The sequence below is a fragment of the Thermobia domestica genome, chromosome 12 (assembly GCF_964235325.1).
Source record: "Thermobia domestica chromosome 12, izTheDome1.hap1.1, whole genome shotgun sequence".
Lineage (NCBI taxonomy): Eukaryota > Metazoa > Arthropoda > Insecta > Zygentoma > Lepismatidae > Thermobia > Thermobia domestica.
Window position 1 is genome coordinate 112,265,773 of NC_137465.1, and position 19,630 is coordinate 112,285,402.

Genomic DNA, 19,630 nt, shown 5'->3' on the forward strand with positions numbered 1-19,630 from the left:
TTTAGGTACTGATTTAAGGAAAGAAAAGTTAATGGAATCAATCTTAACATCTTTACGGGTAACGTCGACTTATGTCCATCTGTTACCCCACATGATAAGTTTTGAACGAAGTTTCCTGCAGTACATAGTTAGAGCGATTATCTCAACAGAGTTCTTGAATGGAATAAATCCATTAACATCATTACGGATAACAGTTTCTGCAATTACGGCCATCCTATCCTATTCATTTCGTGTGATCTTCTTTATTGTCTTAAGCAAAGTTGATATTTCTTCTCTTTCGAATATCTGTTAAGAGTGTAATAATTAGTCATGTTTACAGAATTACAGAAATGATCTAGAAACTGTTAAAGACGCTTTGCTAGCAAGGGCGTAATTTAGGGAGGGCAGTGCTGGGCAATTGCTCACCTGATTTTTTGAGTTTTATATAGATTTTACTAATAGAATAGTAGAACTTTTCCCCCTTTACAATTAACTTCTGTATGTCAGTAGTTTCTTAGAGTGTAAAAGAAATAAGTTTGACATATGAATAAAGTTAAAGTTCTTATTATTGGTTAAGTTGCATATTATTTTAAAATTAATACTTCTATTTGCAAAACTCTTTCATGTAATTTTCTTATTATCATGGCTACAATAAAGTTATTCTGTTTAAATATACTCTTCTAACTAAAACAGAGGGGTCAAGCGGAGCAATAGCTCCGGGCGCCGAAGTAAGGGGACGCAAAATTCGAGAGGAAAAGAGAAAAGATATATTTAAAATGGAAGGAAAAAGTAACAAAAGTGCTCAAAATCAAGGGAAAAAAAGTTTATTTTTGAAACTTTTCGTACGCATCGCACCAACCATCTGTGGACTTCACTCATATGTACTTTGGGGGGGGGCGCCGTCGTATACTCTCGCCCCGCACACTGATTTTCCAACGTACAGCACTGAACTAAAGCTTAACAATTTTGTTTTTGGTGCGAAATGTGCGGTTTTGGTTCTTAGTCGAAGTCTTCAGAGTTGGAATTTTATGTTAAACGACTTCATTGAAAATAGTTTTAAGCTACAGAGAAGCAAAACTGGGATACACTTCTGTGACATGTTGAATAAGGAACTGAAGTGATTATAAGTAAATGAATATATGCCAATTAGTTAACTCATACTGTGAACTCATACATCATCTATAAGAAGGAAACAAATAAATAAAATATAAGGAAATTGTGTTTTGGAAATAATTCAGGTCTACAGAACAAATTAATCATGTTATGGAAATTCGTAAAATAAAAATTAGAAGTTAACTTTATAAAACATCCCTGTGGAAAAATTTCAGATGGAAATATGCGTAATCTCTGCGTGGTAGTTACCTATGAACATATGAATATATGCGTTTGAATGTGGATATAATGTGGTCTGAGGAGCTGTGACCGAGAAATGTATAAAATAGCAGGACATTAGCAGACGGCTAATCAGAGAAATTTCGCCATGAACAAGAGGGTTACCAAGAGAGAGAGAGAGAGAGAATCAGAGCAAAGTCAGAATAGAGACATAAGGGAAGAGAGGGGTATAAAAGGATATGGAGGGTGAAAATTCGTGTGGTGGCAAGTAATGTTGAATATGAAGCTACAGGGGTTGTTAGAAGGTGATGAGGGAAGAGATGCTGCATATTCTCCGGAAGTTCATCTTGGGGTTATCGCCACTCCAACGCTGAAGCCACCAAGAAGAGCCGAGACGTAATTAGAACTTTTGGGGTGGACGCATATGCTGCGGTAAGCAGGACATGCTTGAGTAATTCAAGCGTTCCAAAAGGGAGACGGGAAAGAGCAGCAATTTCTCTCACTACATACCTTTTCCATATGTGTCTCTCTAAGAGAGGAAGCAGAAGAGAAAGAAAAAGAGAGAACGAGCTCTATGATTTTATCTTGTCATTTTAAAGCTAGCACTCCCACTGTCATATATTGACATTTTTAGGAATATAAGATATAGGTCTCCCAGAAGTTTTTCAGTCTTTGCTATTGTCCTATAGAATAAGTCTATATATAGTTACATTCAACGAACTTAAAAAGTTCGTTACTGAATTATCTCTCTCTCTCTCTCTCTCTCTCTCTCTCTCTCTCTCTCTCTCTCTCTCTCTCTCTCTGTGTGTGTGTGTGTGTGTGTGTGTGTGTGTATGAGTGTGTGTGCATTTGTTTGCCTGTCTGTCTGTTATTTGCGATCTTTCTTCAATTTTGAGCCCTCCGTTCGATAGAGCATCAAAAACTTTCTGAAAAAGTGATAAAATTTTTCGCAACACTCTTACCGTTCCCGAGATATTGGCAAATGATAGTCGTGATTTCGGCCGTATCTCGGGAAGGGTAAGTCATAGAGAGTTTTTTATTGGTATTGGTCAATATCTAAGATGATGGTGAACATTTTGGTATCGAACAATAATCGGTGGCCATTGAACAACTGGCTATCGCTCCCCAGATATTGACCAAAAAAATTCGAATTTCAGGAGATTTAAGGAGCCATATCTCGGGAATTGTAAATAATAGAGAGATGATATTTTGCGAGCAAGAGAAGAAGGTGCACATAAAAAGGTTTACTTTTACATGTAGGAACAATCACAGTTATCCTTCCCGCTCCATTTCTCCATTCTTTTTAAGCTCGGTCTGGCAATGCTCTTGGAACATTTAAAATGAGCACAAATCACCATATGAAGAAAATTTTATATATATTAATGCGTAATTTTTAAAAACAGTAGCATTTGTGCACACCAAACAGAAAAATCGAAAACTTCACGGTAAAATGTGGCATTTTCAATTAACCAGAGATTTTACAGGAAATTTCGACTGTTCTCTATATACCTAATGACATACTCTAAAGCAATACCAGCATTTCTACTGTTAAATATATAGCAATTGATAAATCCAGATTCTAATTTTAAAATATAAAGGTTTCCCTTCTATCCAACGATGCACTCTAAAGTAATACTAAAGATTGTACGGTGAAATGTCTTGGAATTAAGAAAGTCAGATTTTTGATACAAATTTTCATGATATTTTCTATATCCAACGATAGACCTATACTTTAGAACAATATCGGTTTTGTTACGGTGAAATATTCTTCAATTGAGGATGCTAGACTTTTAGAATAAATTAGCAAGAAATTTTATGGGAAAAATATAATATAAACTCTCTTATTCGAAACATCTTTTTATGGAAAGTCATATGTTGATATTCAAAGATGAACAAGTCAATTTAACATCAATCATCTTTGGCTAATTGAAAATTCTATTACTGGTTACGGAGTTTTGGAGAGAGCAAGTTTTGTACCTTTTTTTTGACAAAATTAAACTTGTGAAGTTCACGTTTGGTTGATAAAATTATTATAAAATTCGTATTTCCTAAGTTAAAAATTAGTACTAACAATTTTAACACACATGTTTGATAACGCTTCAAATAAATTTAGGTATTTTTTTTAAATAGATAACTAAATTCGATGACACTATTGATTTATTACTAAATAACACTTTGTATGTGTATTTCACCCGAATTTATTACGATGTAGTAAAGAATACCCACAAAAAATAGTTCACTAATATATAGTTTATTTTCAAAACACTCTTTCATTTTAAATTTATTATAAAGTACACACATTAGGTTTAGAAGAAAGCGTCTCCACAATTCTCCTTACATACTTCTCACGGAGTCAAAGAAATCTCATGTGGCTCTAGTTAGAATTCTATGCAAAATTATGAGTGTACGTACCGTATAGCTTTCGTGCTGAAACAGATTCTATAACTCCAAATAATCCCCGTCCATTCGTTTTCATTTAATTTCAGCTCCAGTTCCGTAAAGTCAGTTCGAATTATCCTCAAAGTGAAGTATGGTTGCTTGATACTGACCTAGATTAACTGCACAAAATCTTAAAGAAAGAAATACGTTTCCAGTCTATCCAGTGACGCTCAATCTGAGGTACGGAATTACTTCTTAGTGGCTACATACAATTTAAAGTTAAGACAATGCATAATTATACACATTTCGTGAATGATAATGAAAGTCATTTCCACTATATAGAATTTTCATTAACATCTGCTTACAATAATTCATATTGCTCATAACTGTATTGTTTATCATGCTAACTTTAACATAGTTTTATTAAATTTCCAGTATGGTTCTCCTATTTATAACAAAATTTGTTTCCTTAATAAGCAAGTAATAAATTATGTAATTTAGTCTTAATATGAACACCTATAATTTGAATTAAGGATAGCTTAAACTTGAGAGTACATGCTTATAATAAGAATAGTAAGGGGTACGCGGAAAAGAAAGGTTGAATACCACTAACGGATACTATGTCCAAAGGTATTTTAGAAGGCCTCACGATTTGCCGTTTTCCAAACCTTTCTGCATAATCGTGTTAAGTTTAGTACATAACAATGCATTTCGATTCTCGAGTGATCTATAAGTACAAAATGTAACATATCTAAGTTAGATTTTTCTCCAGGCTGTACGCTACAGTCAGAGCCGTAGCTAAGGGGTGGTGGGGCAGCGGGGCTCCGCCCCGGGCACTGGTAGCAAAGGGGCGGCGAACAAACAAGAAGAAAGAAAAAGTGGTGTTGGACATGAATGAAAGATGAGTCGCCCCCAGAAAATATTGGCGTCCTATTAGATAAATATTGCTATCGGTTATCAATGAAATACGTCGAGTTCTTAAAAATTTTCTTGCTCACTTCGCTCGCATCCAAGAGTTTAAATAAGTCACAAGTTTTTACTTATTACTTTAAGATTTATTATAGATGATTTCCTAATGACATGTGGTATACAAGGTGCCAAGTAATGACTTATAGTGTACGAAGGAGCATTTTCAAAATCAGAAACGAGCAAAGTCGTGCTCCGCGTTTTGACAGTGACTGGTTTGTTCTGTTCAAAACGTTTTTTCTACCCATTCGGATTAATCACGACGCACAGTGGGGCCAAAGCACTGAATTCTTGGTAAAACTAAGAATTAGCAATATGAAGCAGAAAATTGAAAGAAAACTAATTAGTTTGGTGTGTGCAGTGGCTACAATAATGTTATTTCGAAATTATTTCATCAAAAACATAGAGTTTTACATCAAAAAAGGAAATATTCCTTATATTCGCGCCTAAATTATATAACATTATATGATTGGCATAAACAAACGCGTGGGCAATATGCTTTGATTTATCAATTTACAATTGGCTTACTTTCTTACACATTAAAGAAAAAAGTGAACTTATTCATTTTACGACTGAAGAGTAATAAAATTGAAGAAAAGTTCTTGCATCTCAAAATTATTTTAAAGTTGCGGAGGATTCGTTATACAATGAAGATGCAAGGACGCTTCAATATAAAAATTATCCCAAGTTCTCGATATGAATATATTATCAGATATATTAAACATATTGGTGAATGCCAGAGAAGAATGACTAGATATTGGAAACAAGATGGGTCGTGGGGGCGAAGCCCCCAGCGAAGTATGGGGGCAAAATTCCCAGAATCGACCTATATTCAACTTTCTCACTGCGCGCATGGGGATCACTGCGTGCGTCTAATAACCTAACACTTTTTCTCACATTCATCCCAATTCAATTCAAAAGCAGCGTTGTATCCAGAATGCGGTTTTCCTCATACATTTTCATGCTCTATATTTCCCAAAGTGCAAATATGTGCAGGTTTTCTCTTTGCATACAGTAAGAACAATGTTTCTGCTACGACATATTAAAAATCATAGACACATTATGGCATATTTTCTACTAAAATGCCATTCTATCGCTTGACCATAGTTTATATGCTTTCAGTACCACAGCATTCTCCAAATATGATATTTAGTAGGGGATTATCATATAGATATAATAATGATATTAGCATCATTCCAAATGTGATTATTGACTACACATCACATCAACATTCTAAATATACAAAACGATACATACATGTCGGTCGTGTCACCATGTTTACCAGCCACTGAATATCTACAAGCAATGTAGGAAATAGTTGCATTCAAAGTCAATTTCCTATTTTCTGTCACTAAGCAGCGCCTCTCCGGCTTCGGCGGACAACCAAATTTACACGTCCCATAAGTTCATTGTAAACTGCTATCACTTCTTTTCCTGCAGACTATCTTATGTGCACACTCTTAAGGTTTCATTATAACAAATTATATCGAGTCAATCTTTTACTTCATTTTCCGAGTTTTTGCTAAGAATTGCCCAGTTTGGTCCCAGTGTGCGACAGTGAGAATGAAGGTATGAAAGTGAAAAGAGTGAAGACACACATTCAAGCTGCTGTTTGCGCAAGAATATTAAAAATAAAGGTAAACGAGGGGAACAATAACGTTTTCGAACTTCAAGCAGTTGTAGAATAGGGGCTTAAAGGATCAGAACTTAGCCCAATGAAGTTCGACGTTTTCAGACACTAATCACTACCAATGATTTACTTTTAAATTTCACTGACATATCAAATGCTTTCAATTTGGAGGAATTTATTGGGGTCATTTTTTCATCAACTTTTTCTAAAGTAATTATTATAATTTCAGACATATTTAGTATGCAAAGTATATTTTGGATTTTAAGTACAAACATTGAACATATTCTTCACCTCCATCGATCAATATTTATAAATTCACAAAGAAGGCTCCTTCTGAATTTCCATTACATTTCACAAAATATTTCTTACCGTAAAAAGATCGAAATTTAAATGCTATTGATGTGGTCACATACAGAATAAAATTAAAAAGTTTACAATTATTACTGGAAATTAATACTGTCACCCATTTCGAACAATTTAAAAGCGCATAGTTTTTAATGTATTGAAATTTCATTTCTTATCGATAGTATGAAACGTTGTAAATAGTAGTAATTTTAGATAACTGTTCTCCTGGTGAATCTGTATACAACCAAAGGTAGTTTTGTCAATCTGAACAAAAAGTCCAAAATGAGACTCTTGAAAACAGTTCTTATTTGAAAAAGGATACATAATGATCGTTTTTGGTTGTAGCAATGGTCTTCCAAGAAGATTAATAAAAATTCATCGTAGCATAACAACAAAAGCTGCTTTTCTTATATATATATATATATATATATATATATATATATATATATATATATATATATATATATATATATATATAATGATTGGTAAGGTGCGTGTAGAGGGCGCCGAATTCTACTTCCCCCCGGGCACCGAAATCTCTTGCTACGGCTCTGGCTACAGTTCAAAATCGTGCTTAATTAACAGTACTTATTGATTACATTTAACTTTACCCTATTTCTTTTAGTTGAGTTGATTTTGAGTTTGACGTCCCGTTCAGCAGCGAGGCTATATGAAACGTGGACCTACTGATCAACGTGGAATCCGAACCACATGAACTCCCGCTTGGAATTGAACCCGGGTCTCCCATGCGAAAGGCGCATACGCTATTATTTCTTTTAGTTTGCCCACTAACTAACTTGAAACTATACAAAATTAATACTATACATAACTATACAAAATTAATACTCAAATCTGAATAAGCCTAAGACCTGTTAAAGGTAGTGTGCTTTATGTGGGTTGATGGTTAAGTTTGTTAAATATTGCACTGTCCTAAAAATAAACTGTAAGAACTGTCTGTAGTTTATATACTGTATTCAGGTTGCTTAGTCAATAAATTATATAGCTTTCGACATGGGATATATTTGTGGATTTTATATAGGGTCACTTCGGCAAATAACGCCACCAATTCAACATATTGTTCTGGTGTTCAAGTGTTTTTATATCTAGAACCGTGCAAATTACATGGAAGATGAAGTGAATACTCCGCTATAATGCAATGAGAAAACAATGATCCTACACATACAATGTCGACCACAATGCACTGAGAACCGGAGTGAGTATGAGATGGCGTTATTACCAGACGTGTCGGCAAATAACGCCACTTGCTTTACAACAACGAAAAGGTGTTGGAATCGTAACGAAATACATTTTGAACACAACTAAACAATGTTCTTGGCAATGTGCTACCTGCTTTACTGGTACACAAAACTCATAGTCATCGTACATGTCGTTAACCGGTAACTCTTTTGATAATTGCGAACCTCTTAACATAACAGCTGCAGTCATATAGAGCACTACTCGTCGGAGCCAGACAACAATGCACAACCAGCGTCACAAAAGGTTCAGAATCCACATTTATCAATGCTGTCAGAATCACATAATTCGTGAAACCAAATCTTGTATTTAATACATTGAATCCACGTTTTAAGACCCCTGAGATCATAATAATATCCTCCAAATTCCCCACGGAGCATATCTCCAGCCTTTATCTTTCTAGAGGATGCTTGTTTCTTCGTGCCGGGAGATGTGAAGGAGCCAGCTCTTGCGAACAGGTCTAGTGCTACCAATACTCCTCTGGCAGTAAGAGAAATCCCACTGGGATGATATTTGCTCCTAGTTATTTTAGCTGTGGGCAGAAGCTCGTGGATGGAGTGAGCACTCGGTGGTGTTGAAGCAGAGATGGAGGCTGGTGATGTGCTTGGAGGTGTTGGTGGAGGTTGTTGTTGCTCTGAGACATCATTTGTTGAAAAAAGGGGCATCTGGTAAAGCATTTTTGTTAAAAGGATGCACTGTAGCGCTGAAGCCTGAAATTGTGTTCTGAGGTGTTGCTGAACGAAACCATGCCTGTGAAAACAGTGTTGGAAACTGTAGCTTCCCAAGTGTTCTTCCGGGATGCGTTCGTCGATAACTGTCAACTGCTTCAGAGCAGTGAAATTTTAACGATTTGAAGAAGCTCTTGTCGAACGGTTGGTTCCCATGGGTGGAATGTGCAGGGAAACACAGCAGTTTAATATACACATGGTTTCAGCAGCATTTAGAATGGCAATATCAAGATGACTGCGATGGCAATCTACAATAAGCAGTGATCCGATGTCTCTTGAAATGTTCCAGAAATGTACGGAATTCTTCCTTTGTAACATAGCCTTTACGTGTCATTGCATAGGTGTTACCTGGAGGAAGATCATCACCACACTATTTTTTCATACTTTCCCTTGTAAAACACCATCGGAGGGATCTAATTTGAACCTGATACATTAGTCCACACAATAACACTCACAGTGTCACCTTTTCCGCCATGTGTGGCATAAAGTACTCGCTCGCTCCCTTTATGTGCCAAAATTTTTAGGCTACTTTTGTACGTTAGTTATAGTCCTTCATTTAATCTGCATTGTAAATAAGTTCAGGATTGTCACAAAAGATTCCTAGCATCAAGTGTATTTCCCAATAGCGTATACAATTCGTTCACTATAGTTCTGTTGAAATGCATAAGTTTACCTTAGCTCAAATTCTCCGCCTTTCTGCACACGATATTCGAGTGTTTTGTCATGAAAGCAAAACCAGACTTTTCCGGCTCTACTACTACGACAAAGAAAAACAAACTTTCAACACTAGAATTAGTTTCGTTCAGCGATTAGATGGAGTGGCGTTATTTCCCAACGCAATAGTGGCGTTATTTCCAGAAACAATAGACTTTGTTTTGGCCCTTATTTCTATGCCAAGAATAGCGGTCGTGCATATTTTATCTATATCATAATATTATACAAGTACAGCCCTATCAATGCATACCTTTAGTAATAGTAAAATCTTACTTTTACCCAAACAATTCGCCTACCTCGTTTGACGCACTAAAATTTGCGAGCTGTTTCCTCTGCTCCGAGGCTGTCACGTCAACTTTTGTTCACTGGTTTCTTTTTACTGACGCCTGGCTGACCTCTAGTCTTTGTGTCTATAAAGACAACAGGCATCACTGTTTATCACACACTCATAAGCGGTCACCTTACGAACCACATGTTCATGCTAGCACTGTGGAAAGCTTCAAATGGCGTTATTACCCAACTAGCGTTATTTGCCGAAGTTAACCTAAGTAATTACAACATTAATTACATTTAATACGGATCCTGCCATAATAAACATCAAAGAACAATCTTCAGCATCATTGCTGTCCTTTTCATATGGAAGCAGACAAGTAGACAAGCATTGTACGTAGCAAAGCGACGACTGCTAACTATTAGGAAGTAGCGTTTACTCACAGACCAAGGAGTTCCCCATTGTTAATAAGGATGCTAGGTGTGAGTTCTCAGTGACGTTCAAGCAAAAACGCAAATGGCTTACTATGTACATTGAAATCGCGTACTTTTATTAGGGAATCGTTTACATGATACTTGAACAGAAATGGTCATTATTCTGACATATTGTCTTTAATCGTAGTTAGAGAGATAATAATGTATAAAATGTGTAAATTCCTCAATAGTTAACTACGTATATAGTGAAATTTAAAACCTAAAGAGCATTAATATAGTACGCTATTCCTTCTATGTCTATCCATCAGTACTAAATCCACTGCAGCAGCAGCATATAATTAATGCATTATTATTATTATTAGACCAATCAGAAAACGACCATTAGGAAGACCTAGGCGCAGATGGGAGGACAATATTAAGATGGATCTCGCAGAGATTGGAATACAAAGTAGAAACTGGATGCAGTTAGCTAAGGATAGAAGTCAGTGGAGAGCTTTTGTGAACGCGACATTGAACCCCCGGGTTCCATAGGCCATAGAGTTAATTTTTATTATTATTATTATTATTATTATTATTATTAGTAGTAGTAGTAGTAGTAGTAGTAGGGGAGAGGTGCCGAATATCGCACCCATTTTATTTTTCGTACGTAGCGAAGCAGAAATAGTTGTAAATGAAAACAGAACAAGGACAAGGCAAAGGATGGAGTGTTTGCCAACTCGTGTGATGCCTAGAATGGATTTCAATACCTTATATACTTGTACATAACGTTTTAAATAAAACTCTACGATTTTCCGAGTTGAAAACAAGTGTGCATAATATCGCACCCCGGTGCGATATTAAGAACACATTCTGTAAGGGCATAACGTGCAAGACTTTGTTGCCGAAAACAAGAACATGAAGTTATAATGAGGCATGTAATTAAACAGAGGCTAATATGCTACAACTATTAAGGCCTCTTACATGCTACAATAGAAAAAAACATGTTTGGTCTACATTCTAAAGCATACAACACATTCTTGTACTAATTATCTAGAAATGGAACATGGACATTGCAGAATAGCCTATGTGTGCTACAAATTACAAATGAAACATCGAAATTGCATAGGCCTGCAAACAAAGCTAGAAATATTCAATGAAATATGGAATGGATGCTCTGAAAAAACATTAGAAATGATGTAGTTAAAGAAGAGGTGAAATAATAAAAACAATGCCGCCAATGCAGTTCAGTATTCACGTCAAATTCAATGTGAAAGTGATTATTCTAATGTTCCAAACACAAATCACACACAAACTGCTTGTAGTCGTCAGTACTCGTGCATAGCTCATCCCACCAAGAGCTATACTGAATACAACGGATCCATTTTTCGCCTCCTTTGTCACGTGAAAATGTTCCGTTACAATAAGGACATTCTCAGTCTTCATTTTCACTGTCTTCATCAGTTGGCACTAAATGAAAAGATATATCCAAATCTTCATCACTGGTTATGCCAGGGCTTCTCTCCCGTGTACTTTCCTTCCCCTTCTTTAACGTTTGTTTATTCTCTGTGCGAACGTGTGTCCTTTCCAATTCGCTTTGCTCCTTTCTTTTCATATTGTTTGACTGTTCCTTTTTGAGATGCGCGTTGCAAATCTTCAGTGAGATTATTTTTGTATGGTGGTGAGCTTGTTAGAAGAGTAGCAGAACTACCTGGTCTTCCTCTAGACATACTAGCATTAGGCACATGATGAGGCACTGGACTTACACCCGAAGGTAAGACGAGCGACGATGCACTGGAGGTGCATCCATTTGAAGAATGCGAAGACTGGTTGAACGTATCGGTGTTTCCTAAATAACTGCCTTCAAAAGTCGTTGAAGAGTGATATGTATGTATGAAGAGTATGTCGCTTGCGCATAATATGTCTTCAGTGGTTGCATAAAAGCTCTGTCGAGAGGTTGCAATTTATACGTCGTGTGTGGTGGCAAAGCAAATGTGAACACCATTTTCGCGCGCCAATTGAAGCAACCTAACATTGCGCGTATGTGAGTAATGGCCATCCAGAATAAGAATAACTGGATTATCGTTGGAGGGTTTGACGTTCGTTAAGAACTGCTTCTGGAACCATTTAAGGAAACTATCAATTTGTATCCAGCCTGAGCTGTGGCAATGAGCGATGGTGCCATAAGGGGCACCATCCAGAAGTTACTGCTCCATATTCTCTCTAGGATATACAATAAGAGGTGGTACAAAATGCCCTGACGCACTCATGCATGAAACCACTGTGACTAGGAAACCACGTTCCGCGGACGAAACTGAACCAACTTGCCTTTTCCCTTTAAGAACAATCACCTTTGTTGTTTTGTGCCGGACGATGGTAAGGCCTGTTTCGTCAACGTTGTAAATTTTTGTTGGGTCATAATGCACAATGTCAACCAGTGGTTCGTATATATCAAAAAATGCATTAACCTTTTCTTTAGTGAACCCCTTAAGTCTAGCAAGACTTGTCGGTTGATGTTTTCCTAGAGTGAGCTTTGGATTGCTAGTCATAAAGCCACGAAACCATTTAGCACCAGCTGACTAATCGTTCTTCGGAAATGGATGCGGAATTGATTTCAGCGAGTTGAAAAGCTAAGAGTTTGATATGCTTGGCCGTTAAACCAAAAAACACAGATTCCATATCTACACAATACACTAATTCACTTTCCAGATTGTACCCAAGAGTTGGTTTTCGCCCTAACCTAATGGAAACTAGCTTATCTATATCCTGTTCGGCACAACCCACACGGAACATGCCCTGTACATCCTTATGTGACATCATTCCAAGGTGAAAAGTGCTATTCGTAATATCGCACCCGTGCGGTATTTGGAACAATTGCAGGGTGCGATATTCGGCACAAGTGATCATGCTAACATGGCGCCTACTTCTACCAACACATTTGGTATCCACTTCGCAATATACACTTTGCACTATACTAGGTAGTTACACATACCATTTATGCACTAATTATATGATTATATCATACCTTTGACTGCAGAATATATCGTTGACGACAATCTTGCAAAATATTTTGGCCTTCACCAAAATTACAACAGCTCGTGCTTTTCTTTCACCTACACACAGCGCGGCGAAACTCCGTCTACTGGAGTAGATACCTCAGTCGATTGTAGTACACGTGTTAACACCAGAGTGCAGCACTCCCCGGTCGAAATCCAACGGGGTACGGAATTAGGAAGGGGTGTGATAATCGGCACTTCTCCCCTAGTAGTAATAGTAGTAGTAGTAGTGGTAGTAGTAGTAGTATTTATACTCATTATTATCGGCTTTAAAACAATTAACAGATTCCATTGTCTGTTTGAGTCTTTAGGTGTCTATGAAATGTCATACGCATGACACAACAAAGAGGAATACACTCCTCACTAGGGTGTACGAACATATTTGTGATCGCAACTCCAACGATATCCAAATGTCGATCCCTTCAAGACATCTGAAAGACTCCAAGTATGATATCAGTGAGGTAAAATTGATCGTCCAATATTCATCATTCATAGAAATACAGACATATTAGGCTTTAAAAAAAATGTAACAAGGACACTTAAATTAAATTTGGACATTGGTACTTTAGACAGAAATTGGAATGAAATCTTTGAGTTTTACGTCCCACGGTTATGCCGGTTAGGCTAAAGGAGAGGGTGATTATGAGAAATGAATGAAACGGTGGAATGAAGAAAGTGGGAGGAAACGGGAGAACCCCGAGAAAACCCACGCACACGGTGTTTGTCCACCACAAAGTTCACTTGGCGGGGGCTGGGATCGAACCCGGAACCCCAAGCACCAGAGATGAACGCTCTACCACTGAGCCACCGCGGCCCCCAGAAATTGGAATGATATCATTGACACCTTCACTGTCGTCACCAACTATACTGAAGAAGAAAAAAGATTTTAAAATGTGCATTCTGTGAAGTAAATTAATGTTCTTATTTTAGAACATAAACATTTAATTAGCAAACTCCTGTTCCTAAATAAATCCAGTTTCTTACTTTGGTCTTCATAATGCCAAAAGTGATTCGAAATAATTTTAAACTACCTCTTTTTTTCTTTTTTTAAAAGAACCAAAGTGAGTACTTTTGAGTTTTATATCAGTTTCATTTATTTAATCTATATGTAAAGGTAAAAGATCATTCTGATAATGACATATTTGAGGATAATTATCCACATACCTTACTTCCTTCAATTTATCCATTGCTTCTATCGCAAATACAATAACTCCAGTTACTTACTTCAGTTATTTAAATGTTAATAAAGTAGACTTTTCGGAAGACAAATTTGAATATCGTAGTTATGTAATGCAGCAACTAAGAGAAGTAAAAACACATAATATAAAATAAAAATATATCAAATGTAAAAAAAATAAAAGAAACAAAAATAAAGATAAGTTATGCAATTGAAACGTCTTTTACTATTTAGCTACTGATCTTTAATTATTTCTTTATCATTCTACTAGCTTGATTAACAGCATATAATCGTAAATTCATCTTAATATTTTTTTAAGCATTATGTTTTTAGAGGCGTAGTGCTAACTCAATGGCAGAGTACTTATATCTCGTGCAAGGGGCCTTTTCTTCGATCCCAAAAAATTGGAGTGTAAAGTGACAATATCATATTTGTAGATTTTCCGGGATTCTCCTCTTTCCTCCCACATTCTCAGTTCACCAATTATTTTATAATCATTAATTTTTCATTAGTCATCTATGTTGTTTGCCTTACAAGACATAAGTGAGGTATGTTACACCATAATGCTTTCAAGTTTTCGTTCAAGTCTCTCCTTTTTCCTTTAATTTATCTTTATACATATGTTTTCCATAACTTTATCTACTTAATACTCACCCCCTATCCACACTCGAATACTCCTTGTAGTGAGAATAACAAAGTCAAGCTGTGTTGGGTCTGGTCAGAGAAATGATAGGAGACCGTACGAAGTTAACAGATGGTGTTGGCAACGAGGCCTCCACTCAGCGTCGTGAAGACAATTGAGAACCTACTTGAAATAAATAAATAAATAAATAAATAAATAAGTAAATAAATTGCAATTCCGATCTAGAAAGCCAGCATTAACGGCGAGGGAGACAGTGTCTTCACCACACATCACCCAAAGGCATACGCGCTACAAGCTGGCTTGAAAGGCCTCCAAACAGCGAGTTTTGTTTTATCTACGTAATAATGTGCTATATTGCTATTACTGTACAATGTCAATACATTCAGTTTTATTATGATTACTATTGTTGCTATTATTATTATATCACATAATATAGTCCATGGTTTCATCATCTCTTAATAATTTCAGTTTTATTTAATTATATTTCTTCCTCGCTGAAATACCACTTCTCTGCATCAGGGGCGGATCCACCCTCAGAAGAGGAACCTTTTTTTAATTTTATATATAAATAAAAGGTATCCCAAAGTTTGGAGCCCTTAAAAGTAGCTCTACGTAGCAGTATTACAACCCACCGCCCCCCAGAAATCCGTCCTGGATCCGCCCCTGCTCTGCATGGGTAAATACAATTTTGGAAAGTAGTTGAATCCTCTTTTCCCTTTAGGATCGCATTCATTGGAAATGTAATGATTTAAATTCATGTAATTATATGTAATGTGACTTCTTCCCACTTCCACCTCTCACCACTTCTCATCGCCATGTAGATGGAAGGTGAACGTGGATTTTTTAAATGGTATGAGTTCTGTCACTATTCACCTTAGGGACACCGAAAACAATGCATTGAACACCAATATTGGTAGTTTTCGATTACTTTACATGTCAGCCCGTTTCCACTCCTATCAACTTCTATACAAATGGAGAATGAATTTAGACATCAAACATTTGTTTCATGAATAAGCGTATGCAGTTTATTCAAAGTTAATTTCAGGAAGAGTTGAGTCCTGAGCCAACTTCATCTTCAGAAATCGTGAATATTGTCATTGTAAAGCTTGAGCCATATATTGCTCTTTTGAAGGAAAAAAGTAGAACTACAAAGTTGTGGCTACAAGAATTATACTTAGTTGAGGAAGTTTATTGATTTCTTATTGCAGAATTGACAACCTCACTTGAATACAGTGTGTGAAATACTGATTTATTTCTATGTAACCGGTCACTTGAAAAGTAGCTCACTTATGTTAGCAGGAAATGAAGAAATTAGAAATTACATTGGACCCAAAAGAATTTCAAGAATTTCGCAATGAAAAGGTTTTCTTCACTATAAGAACAAATAAAATTTTCTGTGGAATATCTCCGGAAATATGCATAGATTTAGCACTCATGCGAAATATTAAATCGATCTGTGGACTGACTCATGGGAGAGGGTTGAGTGAAAATACATTACTAAAATTTACTCATGGTGCCCCTAAGTTTTTGAACATAACCGAATGTTTTCAATTATTCACTGGTATTTTCAGAGGCAGTAGCGAGCAACACACTGACCTGAGAATAAGTCGAAGAGGAAGAAACTTGAAAGATATTGGAAAATTTGTTGAGTAGATTCAAATGTATTCACCATTAAACCACTCTGACGATAGGGCATTTGTTTGCATAGTTAGGGGGTTTGTTGCAAATAATATTGTGAACTATGAAAAAGCTTATGAAGTTGGCTTGAAATTGTTAAAGTATATAAAAAATTCCTTCTTTGATTATGTAAAGTTGAATCACAGGAAGACATCATAGCCATTTCTGTTGCTAAATGTGGGATTTCGATCTCAGAAAGTACAATCTCCGTAAATTTAGACAGCATTTTAATAAAGTTGTTTGTGTCTCACAGGAAGTGGGAAACTGAAAGGTTATTTCAAATTCGAACTAAGTCCGTTCCCAATTCATTTCTTTGATAGAAATTACTAGAGATGCAAGGGCTCGAAAAAAACCGGCTTTTTTTGGAAAAAACTCGGTTTTTTCTGCTTCCCTTTTTTGTTTGGGAAATTTTGGGCTTTTTTCAAAATTCTGCTTTAAATTGATACATCAGACTTTGTTTCGCTTCTCTATAACACAAAAAGCCATTTAATTAGTGGTTGATGCCGATAATAATATAAAACCTCGAAAATAAACTATGAATTTCGAAAAGATATTTCAAACAATTTTACTTCTCAACATATTTACATTATGAATTCCAAAGGATTAAATAATGCATATAATAAGATTTTTAACCTCCTATATACAAAAGTAAGCAGGATTGGGAAGAACCATGGTTGTTTTTGAAAATGCCAAAAACTCGTTTTTTTTGGGGGGGGGAGTTTAAACTAGGCTTTTTTTGGGCTTAAACCAGGTTTTTTGGGTTTAGATATTTTGCTTTATGTATTTATATTACATATTGACAGAAATAAGTTTCTTTCGCCTTGGTGTTATTATGCAACAACGGTGTTATGCTGGAAGAGGTCACATAAGCTTAAAGAAGTCCAGTCAGTAAATTTCTTAAATTGGGAAACTCCCGCCCTAGCCATCGGGAAAATCCCGTCATTACTCTAAATGTAAAACAATAACTGAAAAATCCTGTTATTGCTTTGCATGTAAAATTTAAAGGTCAACGTATCATAATCAGTACGCTGAAGCTGAGGTATTAAATTACAAATTTAGTACGTAGATATCATTGAAAGTCCAATCCAAGCTAATGTTGGAAGCTACGTAGGCAATCGATAAATTATGCCAATTTCTATCAATATATTTAAGCAACCTTGGCTTCTTTATAAAACAACAGGCATTCAGGCATGCAGAAATATATAATTTGGTTTCGTTTCGTATGTTCAGGCTTAAAATCCTTACGTAATACCAAGATTATCAAGGAGAAGACTTTCGCCTAAAGTTACATCCGAACCGCTACTTTGTTTACGCATGAAAGAAGGGTTGTGGTTCAACCGAGAATTGAACATGAGACACCTTGATCAAAAGGTGAAAAGGAAATAAAACTAATGCAGATTGTTTGATGTGTGGAAACGTTACCATGAAGTTCACACGATTCACATTTTTCGTTCTTTTTATTTTATTTTTATTTTGTTTATTTAAAAAAAAAACAGCTGGTGTAAACCATCCAACCCTAAAAGTAAATACTTCTTTAAAGAAAATACACAAATAACTAGCAAAATTCTATGTAGTGTTTTTACTTCAAAATATTTCAAACCTTTTTTTTTTTTGGAACAAAATAAAATTAAAATAAAACATAAGAGAAATACTTAGATTTATATAATACACTTAAAGGCTGCACATCTAGAGCTTTTGGTTCTGTATATTCTTGAAATCCTATAGTTTTGTATAACCGCCATCACGGTTTACTCAGTCCTCAAGTTTTCTGAACTTTAACAAGAGGGATTCAACATATGAAGGGTGTGAGGCAAGAACATGGTAACCCACAATTTTACTATTTTAAGAAATTAGAGATTTTCTGCTGCACAATCCATTTTGAAAGTCGAAAAGCTGATTTTTCACATGACTATACATGAAGGATTAAACGAAGCGGTATGCGTTGCTGTCTATCTGCTGCATAACTCAGCAATTGAAAATTTGTTGGTTACCATGTTCTTCGCTCACACCCTTCATATAAGAGTTTACACAAACCATAGTTTTTATTGAAAAGAAAACAGTTTTTTTTTCTTGGTAATTTACTCTATGTATTTATATTAGATATGGACAGAAATTTGCTTGTTTCGCCTTGGTGTTATTATGCAACAACAAGTTATGCTGGAAGGGGTCACACAAGGTAAAGCGGAATCCAAACCGTTTCTCGGCTTACATCCAAAAGAAATTGTCCATTTGGATACGAAGCCGGGACTAATTGGTCACAAATGCTATTGCCGACTCACTCACGAAGGGTTCCTGATAAAAATACGTTGTACTGATTTTTACATGGGCCTAATTGTTAATATAGTTGTCAGGAGTCATTTCAGAAGGACAAAAAGATAAACAGTTACACAAGTAAAAACATTATACAGAATTACATACAAATGGGGAAACTCCCACCTTAGCCATTGGGAAAATCCTGCTCTTACTTTAAATGTATTTGTATGTAAAATTTTAGTCAACGTATCATAATCACTACACTAAAACTGAGGTATTAAATTACAAACTTGGTATGTAGATATTCAATAAAATAAAAACCAAGTCAAATCCAAGGTGATGTTGGAAGCTACGTAGGCAGTTGATAAATTTTGCCAATTTCTATCAATATATTTAAGCAACCTTGGCTTCTTTATAAAACAACAGGCATTCATTCAAGTAGAAATATATAGTTTGGTTTCATTTCGTATGTTTAGGCTTAACATCCTTATGAATACCAAGGTTATCACGGAGAAGACTTTCGCTTAGAGGGACACCTCGAATCGCTACTTGGTTTACACTTGAAAGATGAGTTGTGTTTCAATCGAGAATTGAACACGGGTCCCCTTGATTAAAAGGTGAAAAGTAGATAAACGTAATGCGGATGGTATGATATGTGAAAACGTCACCATGAAATTCACACGATTTAAAGCATTTTTCGTTCTTTTTTTGGTTTAAACCAGTTTTTTTTTTTAAAAAACAGCCGGTTTAAACCACGGTTTAAACCACCTTGGTTTAAACCAGCCAAACCTGCTTTATATCATTACCGAACTCCCC